Below are 12,856 nucleotides of genomic sequence, written 5' to 3'. Positions count from 1 at the left end.
TTTAGAACAATTATCAATGGACTTCTGGGGGTGGAGCCAAGATGGTAGATTAAATCAGAGAAGCTGAAGTTTATCATAAGAATCCCCATGCAACCAATATTTAAATAACACCACAAAACAAATACAGGAGTGAAGGAACCAAGAAGGAGACATAGAGAAACAAGATAAGAAAGACCTAAAAGTTCGGGAGAGAACATCTGGGTCACTGAGGTGAGAGGCGGGCACAGTCAACAAAAGGCTATAGCAAGGAGTGAAGAACATGCCAAGAACAAGCCACACACTCGACTCCATATCTTCTCTTCCAGGTTCAGAAACTAAGCCCAAGCCAACATTCAGAACCTGAGACCTTGCCTGGGCAAACAGAGTTCCAAGTCAGTGTACACCCTTTGAGGTTTCAAACCTGCCCAGGGCAATCTGTGCTCAAGTAGGCTGACCTGTGTGGGCTCAGAGCAAAGCCAGGAGTCACCCACCTTGTAGTGAGGATATAAATTCCAGTTTGGGGTAGTTGGTTGACCCAAGTGGAGTCTAGATTTTTCTTCCAGGAGATTAGGTCAGAGTTCCAGGAGAAAAAAAATCACCTGTGTGCCCAATTGGATCAAATACACAGTGATACCCAAAACTTGTGCCTAAGCCTGGGGCTAGCATTTGAGTAGTCTCTGACTTGATCAAGTTTAGAGTGGAGACCAAAAGCTTATACCCAAGCCTCAGGGAAGTCTTTAAGCTATCAGCACCCCAAGGGTTAATTGAATTAGCAGGGGTAGGAGGCCCTCAGAGCTCCCAGATCTTAGACCATCATAACATCTTGGAAGAACTGAAACTGGCAGAAACCCATAAAATAAGCTCAGGGTAGCATCAAGGAAGAAATAAAGTTTAAGAGGGTACTCTAACCACACGAGAAAAAAGAGTCTATGAATAAAAAGGTAGGAAAAAAATCAGAAAACAACAAAAAAGCACCTAATTCTAAAGAATTTTTATGGAGACAAAGAGTAAGGTACAAACAGAAGGAAACAGTGAAAATAAAGCAAGCACATGCAAAGTCCAAAAAATATGCATTGGACACAGATTCTGGATGAGCTAAAAAAAAGTCTTCAAAATACAATTAAGAGAGGCAGAAGAAAAGAAGGCAAGAGAAATGGAAGAAATTAAAAAAGAGACCCAAAAACCAATGAAGTAAAATCAGGTCTCAAAAATCAGAACTGGCTAACTAGAAAGTAATGATTTCATGAGAAATCAAGAAACAATAAAATCAAATCAAAAGAATGAAAAAAACAGAAGAAAACATGAAGTATTTTATTAAAAAAACAACTGACTTGGAAAATTAAAAAAGGAGAAATAATTTAAGAATCTCTGGATCACTTGAAAGCCAAGATAAAAAAAAACATCAAAACAAAACAAAACAAACAAAACAAAACAAAAAAAAACACCTTGGACATCATAATACAAGGAATTATCAAAGAAAACTGCCCAGACATATTCAAACAAGAAAATAAAATGGAAATGGAAAGAATACAGGGATCACCTTTAGCAAGAAATTGAGGAATATACTAGCAGAATTCAAGAGTTTCCCCCCACCCAAAGCCAAGAAAAAATATTGCAAGTAACCAGAAAGAAACAATTCAAATACTATGGAGTTTTAATCAGGATCACAAAGGAATTAGCTGTGTCTACATTAAAAGATCAAAAGGCATGGAATATGATATTCAAGAAAGTGGAAGATCTAGGTTTATAACCCAGAGTCACCTATCCAACAAATCTGACCATATTCTTTTTTTTTTTTTTTAAATTTTAAACCCTTAACTTCTGTGCATTGACTCATAGGTGGAAGAGTGGTAAGGGTAGGCAATGGGGGTCAAGTGACTTGCCCAGGGTCACACAGCTGGGAAGTGTCTGAGGCCGGATTTGAACCTAGGACCTCCCATCTCTAGGCCTGGCTCTCAATCCACTGAGCTACCCAGCTGCCCCCCTGAGCATATTCTTTCAGGGGTAAAAGTAGACATTCAATAAGATAGAAGATTTCCAAGCATTCCTGAAAAATAAACCAGGACTAAACAAAAAAATTAAGGCCAAAAACAGGACGCAAGAGAAGCCCAAAGACACAAAAAAAGAGAAAATTTAAGGGCTTCATTAAGTTCAAAATGTTAAGAAGGTCTTTCAGACTTCTGGGTTAAGATGGCAGTAGAGTAAAAAGTAGCTGCTTAACTTCTCCTAACCCACACATATAGGACTCCTCAAGAGGACATAAAAACAAATCCAGACATACAAAGGGACCCCACAGCAGAGCGCAGAATTGAAGGTACACAGGATCAGGGCATTTCCATGCTATAAGAGTGTGAAACAGTTCTCACTAAAATGTGAGCTGAGCAACCCTTCCCCCCCCACACACACCACCCACAGGGCCAAAGCCAGCACACAAGAGTTAGAGCAAGTTTGGGGCATCCATTAAATCCTTGGCAGCTACCTGGGATCACCAGGGTCTACTCCTGAGAGCAGAAACACTTAAGACCCCAAGAGGCTAAAGAACCCTTGGACTTTGAACACAGACCTTGAGAGCAGGCTTGGACACAGGCATGGACATGGATCCTGAGCTCAGGAGTGGACCTTGGGTGGGGACCCAGTGAAGAGAGGTGCATGACTGTGGAAGCAGTGCCCTGAGACTGTTAAAGGAGCTTCAGGCCAAGGAATGAGCAAGGGGACCACCAGGAGACTTGAACCTGAGAATGACTAGACCTGAGACCTCAGGAACCTTAAGAGTGCATACAGAACCTGGCTGTGAGGATAAACCTGAGAGGGTGCCTGGCAAACAATGGCAAACCAGTCACAAGAACCCCAAAAGAGAAAGATCAAGAAGAAATCTTTAACACTCGACAACTTTTACACTGAAAAAATCCAGACAACAGAGCAAACACCAGAGGAGAACAAACAAGTAATCATATCCAAACTTTCCCAAAAAAATGAAAATTGGTCACAAGCTCCTGAAGAGTTCAAATCTGAGATCAAGAGAAATATGGAAGAGATTTGGTGAGAGAAGTGGGAAATAGCTCAAAAGGAAATTAACAGGTTAAAAGACAGAAACTCCCAATTGGAAACCAAAATTAAACAGCTGGAAAATAGGATGGACCAAACTGAAAAAGAAAACTATGCGATTATAACAAAAAACCAGTCTCTAAACACCAGAATTGGGCAAGTAGAAGCCAATGATCTCTCAAGACGGCAAGAACAAAAAAGCAAAGCCAAAAGACTGATAAAATAGAAGGAAACATGAAATACCTCACCAAGAAATTGACAGATCAAGAAAACAGGTCAAGAAGAGACAATTTGGGAATCATTGGTCTTCCTGAAAAAGCAGAAATATAAATTTGGACTCTATAATAAAAGAAATTATTCAGCAAAACTGCCCTGAAGTTCTACAAGAAGAGGGCAATATAGACATTGAAAGGATCCATAAATCACCCTCTACACTAAACCCTGAAAAGACAGCCCTCATGAATAAGATAGCCAAATTCAAGAGCTTCCAAGTAAAAGAAAAAAAAATTACAAGAAGCCAGAAAGAGACAATTCAGATATCAAAGAGTACCACTCAGGATCATACAGGATCTGGCAGCCTCCACACTAAGAAATTGCAAGGCTTGGAATATGATATTCAGAAAGGCAAGAGAACTGGGTCCACAACCAAGGATCACCTACCCATCAAAACTGACTATATACTTCCAGGGGAAAAGACGGGCATTCAACAAGATAGAAGATTTCCAAGTATTTGCACAGAAAAGACCAGGACTAAATGGAAAGTTTGATATCCAACCACAAAAACCAAGAGAAACATGAAATGGTAAATAAGAAACAGAGGGAAAAGAAAGAAAACTCTTATTTTTAAATTTGACTCTTTAAGGGCTTCAATAAGATCTAATTATTCATATTCCTATATGGAGAAATGTTATGTGTAATTCTCTATATTGAACTGTATTCACTATTATATTACTCACAATTATAGTAATTAGAATAATTATTCATAGGGTGAGGTGTAGTACTAAATGGTCTAAGATGATATGGGGGTGGGTGGGAAAAGGGGGGTGAATAGTAGATGGCACCAAAAGAAACTTGAATGAATAAGAAAAACAGGATATTCTATACCACACAAAGAGGGCATGGGAAGGGGAGGGGACAAATACTATTATAATAAAGAGAGGAAGAGAATATTAAGTTCTAATATTTAAACCTTACTCTCAGTGGAATTAACCCTGAGAAGGAAGAGTAGCTATATCCATTGCTATATAGAACTCTATCTAACCCTACTGAAATAGTCAGAGGGAATAAACCAAGGGGAGCATGGGAGGTGGGAGGTCAAAAAAGGGAAGGGAAGAGATAGGGGGAGGGAATTCATTAGACCTTAAAAAATAAAAAGAGGGAAATAATAAAGGAGGGAGTGGAAAGGGAATTAAATCAAGGGAGGGGACAAGGGTTACTGGTTTAAAACAAATCACTGGTTTAAAAGGAAATAGTGTAAGAAGAAGGGGTAGAACTAGGAGAGGATACCATAATGTAGGGGAATACACAACTGATAATTATAACTCTGAATGTGAATGGGATGGGCTCACCCATAAAAAGGAAGCAAATAGCAGATTGGATTTGAAACCATATGTTGCCTACAAGAAACACATATGAGGCAGGTGGACATACACAGGTTTAAGGTAAAGGGCTGGAGCAAAAATTTTGAGCTTCAAATGAGAAAAAGAAGGCAGGAGTGGTGATTATGATTTCTGACAAAGCCAAAGTAAAAAATAGACATGATTAAAAAAGACAGGGAAGGTCATTATATCCTGATTAAAGGAAGTATAGACAATGAGGAAATAACATTGCTCAAAATGTATGCAACAAATGGCATAGCAACCAGATTCATAAAGGAGAAACTGGCAGATCTCAAGAAGGAAATAGATAGTAAAACCATACTAGTGGGAGATCTAAATATTCCTCTTTCAGATCTAGACAAATCAAACCAAAAAATAATTAAGAAAGAGGTAAGAGAGGTGAATGAAGTCCTGGAAAAATTAGATTTAATAGATATGTGGAGAAAAATAAATAGGGACAAAAAGGAATACACCTTCTTTTTAGCTGCACATTGTACATTAACAAGATTGACCATTAGGGTCATAATAACATTAGGGCACAGAAACATTGCAAACAAATGCAAAGAGAAGAAATAATGAATGTAACCTTTTCAGATCATAATGCAAAAAAAAATTAGTGAGGGCACCTGGACAGGCAAGTCAAAAACTAATTGGAAATTAAATGATATGATTCTCCAAAACCAGTTAGTTAAAGAAGAAATCATGGAAACAATCAACAATTTCATTGAAGAGAATGACAATGATAAAACATCCTACCAAACTCTGTGGGATACAGCCAAGGCAGTACTCAGGGGGAAATTTATATCCTTTAGTGCATATATTAACAAATTAGGGAGGACAGAGATTAATGAATTGGGCATGCAACTTAAAAAAACTAGAAAGCGAGCAAATTAAAAATCCCAGATGAAAACTAAATTAGAAATACTAAAAATCAAGGGAGAAATTTATATAATTGAAAGTAAAAGAACTATTGAATTAATAAATAAGACTAGAAGCTGGTATTTTGAAAAAAACAGATAAATTAGACAAAGTACTGGTCAATCTAGTAAAAAAAAGGAAAGAAGAAAACCAAATTAAGAGTATCAAAGGTGAAAAGGGATACCTCACCTCTAATGAAGAAGAAATTAAGGCAATCATTAAAAACTATATTGCCTAATTATATGGAAATAAATATAGCAATCTAGATGATATGGATGAATATTTACAAAAACGTAAATTGCCTGTATTAACAGCAGAAGAAATAGAATACCTAAATATTCCCATATCAGAAAAAGATATTGAACAAGCCATCAAAGAACTCCCTAAGAAAAAATCTCCAGGGCCTGATGGATTCACAAGTGCATTCTATCAGACATTCAAAGAACAACTAATCCCAATACTATGCAAATTATTTGATATAATAAGACAAGAAGGAGCCTTACCAAATTCCTTTTATGACACAAATATGGTACTGATTCCAAAGCCAGGTAGATTAAAAACAGAGAAAGAAAACTACAGACCAATTTCCCTAATGAACATAGATGCAAAAATCTTAAATAAAATACTAGCAAATAGACTCCAGCAAGTTATCAAGAGGATTATCCACCATGATCAGGTGGGATTTATATCAGGAATGCAAGGAAGGTTTAACATTAGAAAAACCATCCACATATTTGACCATACCAACAATCTAACAAACAAAAATCACATGATTATCTTAATAGATGCTGAAAAAGCCTTTGACAAAATACAGCACCCATTCCTATTGAAAACCCTGGAAAGTATAGGAATATAACGACCTTTCCTAAAAATGATAAACAGTATATATCTAAAACCATCAACAAGCATCAAATGCAATGGGGAGAAATTAGAATCCTTCCCAGTAAGATCAGGTGTGAAACAAGAATGCCCGTTATCACCTCTATTATTTAACATTGTTCTAGAAACACTAGCAGTAGGAATTAGAGAAGAAAATGAAATTGAAGTCATTAAAATAGGCAATGAAGAGACTAACCTATCATTCTTTGCAGATGATATGATGGTATACTTAAAAAATCGTAGAGAATCTACTAAAAAGCTAGTAGAAATAATCAACAACTTCAGCAAAGTTGCAGGATACAAAATAAATGCATATAAATCATCAGCATTTCTGTATATTTCCAACATATCACAGCAACACGAGATAGAAAGAGAAACACCATTTAAAATTACCCTAGACAACATAAAATACTTAGGAATTTATGTACCAAAATAAACACAGGAATTATACAAACACAACTACAAAACACTTTCGAAGCAATTAAAACTAGATCTAAACAATTGGAAAAACATTCATTGCTCATGGGTAGGACGAGCTAACTTAATAAAAATGACAATTCTACCCAAATTAATTTACTATGCGGGGGAGGAGGTTGGGGGTTGAAGTGGAAAGTAAGAACATGAATCATGTAACCATGATAACTTTTCTAAAAAATAAAAATTATTTTAAAAAAATGTTAAGAGGGTGGGAAATTAAGCTGATTATGATATGATTTATATGATAATATGTGATTATATGATACGATATGTATGTGTGATGTCATATGCATTCATTTGATATGACATGTAAAAAAATTAAGGAGTCAAAAAGAGGTTTGCATTGAGAGAAAAGGGAATAGAGAGATAGAATGAAGTAAATTACATAATATAAAGAGGCATGAAAAATCATTACCAGGAGGGAAAGATAAAGGTGTTGATGGGCAATGATTAAACTTTACTCTCATTGTAACTTGTTTAAAGAGGGAAAAACAAAATATACTCATTGTAGTATAGAATTCTATCTTAGCCTATAGAGAAGTAGAAGGGGAACAAGACAAGGGAAGGGAGAGGTAATACAGCAGGATCAAAAGGGGAAAATAATTTAGAAATTTAGTAATTATAACTCTGAATGTGGATGTGATGAAGTTACCGATAAAATAGAAGTGGATAGCAGAGTGGATTAAAAACCAAAATCCTACTATATGTTTTTTACAAGAAACATATTTAAGACAGGGTGACACACAAAGATTAAAGATAAAAGGCTGGAGAAGAATTTATTATGCATCATCTAAAGTAAAAAGAAAAGCAAGATTAGCAATCATGATATCAGAAAAGCTAAAGTAAAAATTGATCTGATTAAAAGAGATGAGGAAGGAAACTATATCTTGCTAAAAGGTTCTATAAACAATGAAGGTAATCAGTACTAAAAATTTATGTATCAAATGGTATAACATCCATATTTCTAAAGGAGAAACTAAAGAAGCTTAAGAAGGAAAAAGATAGTAAAACTATACTAGTGGGGGGACCTCAAACTTCCCCTATCAGAACTAGATAAATCAAACCAAAATTAAATAAGAAAGAAGTAAGGGAAGTGAATGGAATGTTAGAAAAAAATAGAGTTAATAGATATCTGGAGAAAACTGAACAGAAATATAAAGGAATATACCTTCTTTTCAGCAGCACATGGTACATAAACAAAAATCAAACACGTGCTAAGCCTTAAAAACTTTGAAAACAAATGCAGAAAAGCAGACATAATAATTGCAACTTTTTCAGATGTTAATATGATAAAAATTATAATTAGTAAGGGATCATGGAGAGGCAAATTTAAAATTAATTGGAAACTAAATTGTTTAATTCTTCAAAACTGGTGGGTCAAAAAAAGTGATAGAAAAAATTACTGGTTTCATTGAAGAGAATGACAATGAGGAACAATATATCAAAATCTCTGTAATACAATCAAAGCAGAACTCAGGGGAAAATTTATATCACTGAGTGCATGTACCAACAAAATCTAGAGGGAAGAGATCAATGATTTGGGTTATCAACATAAAAAATTAGAAAAAGAACAAATTAAAAACCCCCAGATAAAAACTAAATTGTAAATCCTAAAACTCATATGGGAAATTAATAAAATTGAAAAAAAGTAAAAGAACTATTGAACTATTAAATAAGACTAGGAACTGGTACTTTGAAAAAATAATAACATGGATAATGTAGTGGTAAATCTAACTAAAAAAGAAAGAAAAGAATCAAATTGACAGTATCAAAAATGAAGAGGGCAATATCACTTCTAATGAAGATGAAATTAAAAGTTATTAACACCAACTTTAACCAATTATATGAAAATAAATATGACAATCAAAGTGAAATGGGTGAATATTTATAAAAATATAAATTGGCTAGATTAGCAAAAGAGGAAATAAAATATTTAAATAATCCCATCTCAGAAAAATAATTGAACAAGCAATCAAGTAACTCCCTAAGAAAAAATCCCCAGGACCATATGAATTCACAAGTGAATTCTATCAAACATTTTAAGAACAACTAATCCCAATACTACCCAAACTATTTGACAAAATAAGCAAAGAATGATCTTACCAAACTCTTTTTATGCCACAAACATGTTACTTGTTCCCAAAACAGGAAGACCAAAAACAGAGAAAGAAAACTATAGACCAATCTTCTAAATGAACAGAAATACAAAAATATTAAATAAAATACTAGCAAAGCTTATTCATTATGAACAGGTGGGATTTATACCAGGAAAAATAGGGAAAAAATAGCTCAAGATCCGTATCATTTCCTCTATTTTGTTTGGGTAGTTCCCACGGTTCTTTCCTAGAATTTCATCTCCCTCTACAGTCTCACTTTAAGCAACTTCATTAGATCTCATGAGTTTGTTATCGCTATGTAGATGACATTCAAATCATTTTATATATCCTCAATCTCTCCCTAGATTTTTTTCTTCCACATCACCAAATTTCTATTTGGTAGTTCTAACATCATGTCCTAAAGATATCTTAAACTCTAATTGTCTAAAACTAAACTCCCTATCTTTATCCATAAATCTTCCTCTCTTCCAGACTTCCTTATTTTTGTAGAAGATAACACCGTTATTCCAATCTCCTAGGTTCAAAATTTTGGCATTATTCTAATCTATTCATTTTCCTACATCACATATATTCAATTCACAAATCTTGCTGCTTCTCTCTCCCCTTCCTTGTATCCAACCATTTCTTTCAATTTACACAACACATATTTTAATTCAGGCACTTGGTACCTGTCTCTTAGGTAATTATAATGGTCTTCAAATTGGCCTTCTTGCCTTGTCTTCTGTCTCTCTAATTTACCCTATATATTGTTATGAAGTGATTTTCCTAAAGTTGGCATGTGATCATGTGACTTCTGATTAAAAATTCCAGTTACTTTGTATTTCATTTGAGTTAAAAGACTCTAAGCTTATTTCTTTAGCTTTTAAATCCTTATTATCCAACCTGGCCATGAGAATTCTTTCCATATTCATTTGATATTCCTTCTCTCATACTCTGTGATTCAAGCTGAGCGGCTCTCAGATATGACATTCCAGCTCTCATTTCCATGCCTTCATAATGGCTGTCCTACATACATTTCTCCTTATTTTTCTCTTATAAAATCCATTGCTTATTTTCAGAAGCACCTCAAGATTATCTTTTGTATATGTACTCTCCTGATTACAACAAATGATATGGTCTTCCCTCCAAACTAACTTCTTCTAACTACTTTTTTTCTTTGTTTTGTGTGTATACACAAATATATATATGCACACAGACACACACACACATATATATATATGCATATGCATTCAATTTATATATATTTATATACATGCTCATTGTCTCCCCTATTAGAATGTAAGATTCTTATGAGAAAAAATTGTTTTTATGCTTTGTAGTTTTATCCCTAGTGTGTAGCAGAATGCCTTGCACATAATAGGCACTTAATAAATACTCGTTTTATCTGTTGATAGATATATGGCAAACAAAGTAATGAATGAGCAAACTTCAGTTCTCTTTACAGCTGAAATGACTGCTGACTTCAGAGTTAATTTCTATATAGCCCCTATAGTTTCTAAAGTGCTTTCAAATATGTTACCTTGTTTCATCTTTACAATGATGTCGCATGGTAGAAAAAGTTGTTAAAAACAGTTCTCTGAGGGTTCAGGACATAATTGGCTTCTTTTCATAGCTATCAGGACTTGGACCTTTTTAAAAATTAAAAAAAAATTATTCCAGTAACAAAATCTACACCTGAGGTTTCCTAGTTAGATGATTCATGTTGTCTCCCTCCTATCTTCCCTTACCTCTCCCATAGTTGACAAGTAATTACACAGGGTTTTACATGTATTATCACTCAAAACCCATTTCCACATTTTTTATTTTTTAATAAAGTAATCTTTTATTACTTATTTATTTATATTTATTTTTAAATGTATTTTTTCCAGTAACAAAACATACAAAGGTTTTTCAAGATTACATGATTCATGTTGTCTCCCTCCTCTCTCCCCCTACCTCTCCTGTAGTTGGCAAGCAATTCCACTAGGTTTTACATATATTATCACTCAAAACCTATTTCCATATTGTTCATTTTTCTAATAAAGTAATCTTTTAAAACCAAAATTTCCAATCATATACCCCAATAAATGTGATAAATCATAGTTTTTCTTCTGCAATTTCTACCTCCAAAGTTTTTCCTCTGGAGGTGGATAAGTCTCTTAAAATTGTCCTGGATCATTGTATTGCTATTAGTAACAAAGTCTATTACATTTGCTCATCCCACAATGTTTCAATTACTGTGTATAATGTTCTCCTGGTTCTACTTATTTCACTCCATATCATTTCATGTAGGTCCTTGTAGTTCTTGTATAAATCACTGTTTCATCATTTCTTATAACATAATAATATTCCATCACTATCATATACCACAATTTGTTCAGTCATTGAGGGACATTCCCTCAGTTTCCAATTTTTTGTCACCACAAAAAGTGCAACTATAAATATTTTTGTACAAACAGGTCCATTCCCATTTTTAAAAAATCTCTTTGGATACAGACTTAATAGTGGTATTGCTAGATCAAAAGGCATGAATTCTTTTAAAACCCTTTAGGCATAATTCCAAATTGCCTTCCAGAATGCTGGATCAATTCACACTCCACCAGCCATATATTAGTGTCCCTATTTTGCCACATCCTCTCCAACATTTGTTATTTTCCTTTACTATAATATTGGCCAATCTGCTAGGTGTATGGCGTCATATCAGAGTTGTTTTGATTTACATTTCTCTGATCAGGAGGGATTTTCATATGACTATTGATAGCTTTGATTTCTTCCTCTGAGAACTGCCTTTTCCTATACCTTGACCATTTGTCAATTGGAAAATGGCTTGATTTCTTATAAATTAATAAAATAGTTCTTTATATATTTTAGGAACAAGACTTTTATCAGAGAATTTCGTTATAAAATTTTCCCCCAGTTTGTTGCTTCCCTTCTAATCTTGGTTGCATTGTTTTTTTTTTATATTCAAATTTTATTTTAATTAACATTTTACCAAACTCATAACGAGTATTCTTATCATTCGTAAATTAAGTTTCATAGATTAAAAAAGTATTTTACCACTGAATACTTCTGATACTCTTTGTTTAGGAAGTAAATAGTTAATGTAGGAAATAGTTTTTATAATTTATTTCACTATTATTCTGTGTTACCATGCAAACCGGAAGGAGGCATTCATGCTTTTGTTAATAGGAAGGACATTTTTTTTCTTTTTTTTTTTTTAACATTTATTAATATACATTTTTAACATGGTTACCTGATTCATGCTCCTCCTATCCCCTTCACCCCCACCCCCCCGCACTTCCCCCACCCATGGCCGATGCGCATTTCCACTAGTTTTGTCATGTGTCCTTGATCAAGACCAATTTCCAAATTGTTGGTAGTTGCAATGGTGAGGTAGTTTCGAGTCCACACCCTCAATCACGTCCACCCCGACCCCTTGCGTTCAAGCAGTTGTTTTTCTTATATGTTTCCTCTCCTGCAGTCCTTCCTCTGAATGTGGGTAGCATCTTTACCATAAATCCCTCAGAATTGTCCTGGGTCATTGTATTGCTGCTGGTACAGAGGTCCATTACATTCAATTTTACCACAGTATATCAGTCTCTGTGTACAATGTTCTTCTGGCTCTGCTCCTTTCGCTCTGCATCTGTTCCCGGAGGTCTCTCCAGTTCGCCTGGAACTCCTCCAGTTTGTTATTCCTTTTAGCACAATAGTATTCCATCACCCGCATATACCACAGTTTGTTCAGCCATTCTCCAATTGAAGGACATTCCTTCCTTTTCCAGTTTGTTGCCACCACAAAAAGCTCAGCTATAAATATTTTCTTACAAGTCTGTTTATCTATGATCTCTTTGGGGTACAAACCCA

Source organism: Gracilinanus agilis, chromosome 2 (genome assembly GCF_016433145.1).
Source record: "Gracilinanus agilis isolate LMUSP501 chromosome 2, AgileGrace, whole genome shotgun sequence".
In the NCBI taxonomy this organism is placed as follows: Eukaryota; Metazoa; Chordata; class Mammalia; order Didelphimorphia; family Didelphidae; genus Gracilinanus; species Gracilinanus agilis.
The sequence above is the reverse complement of the archived record's forward strand: the minus strand, read 5'-3'. Positions refer to the sequence as shown.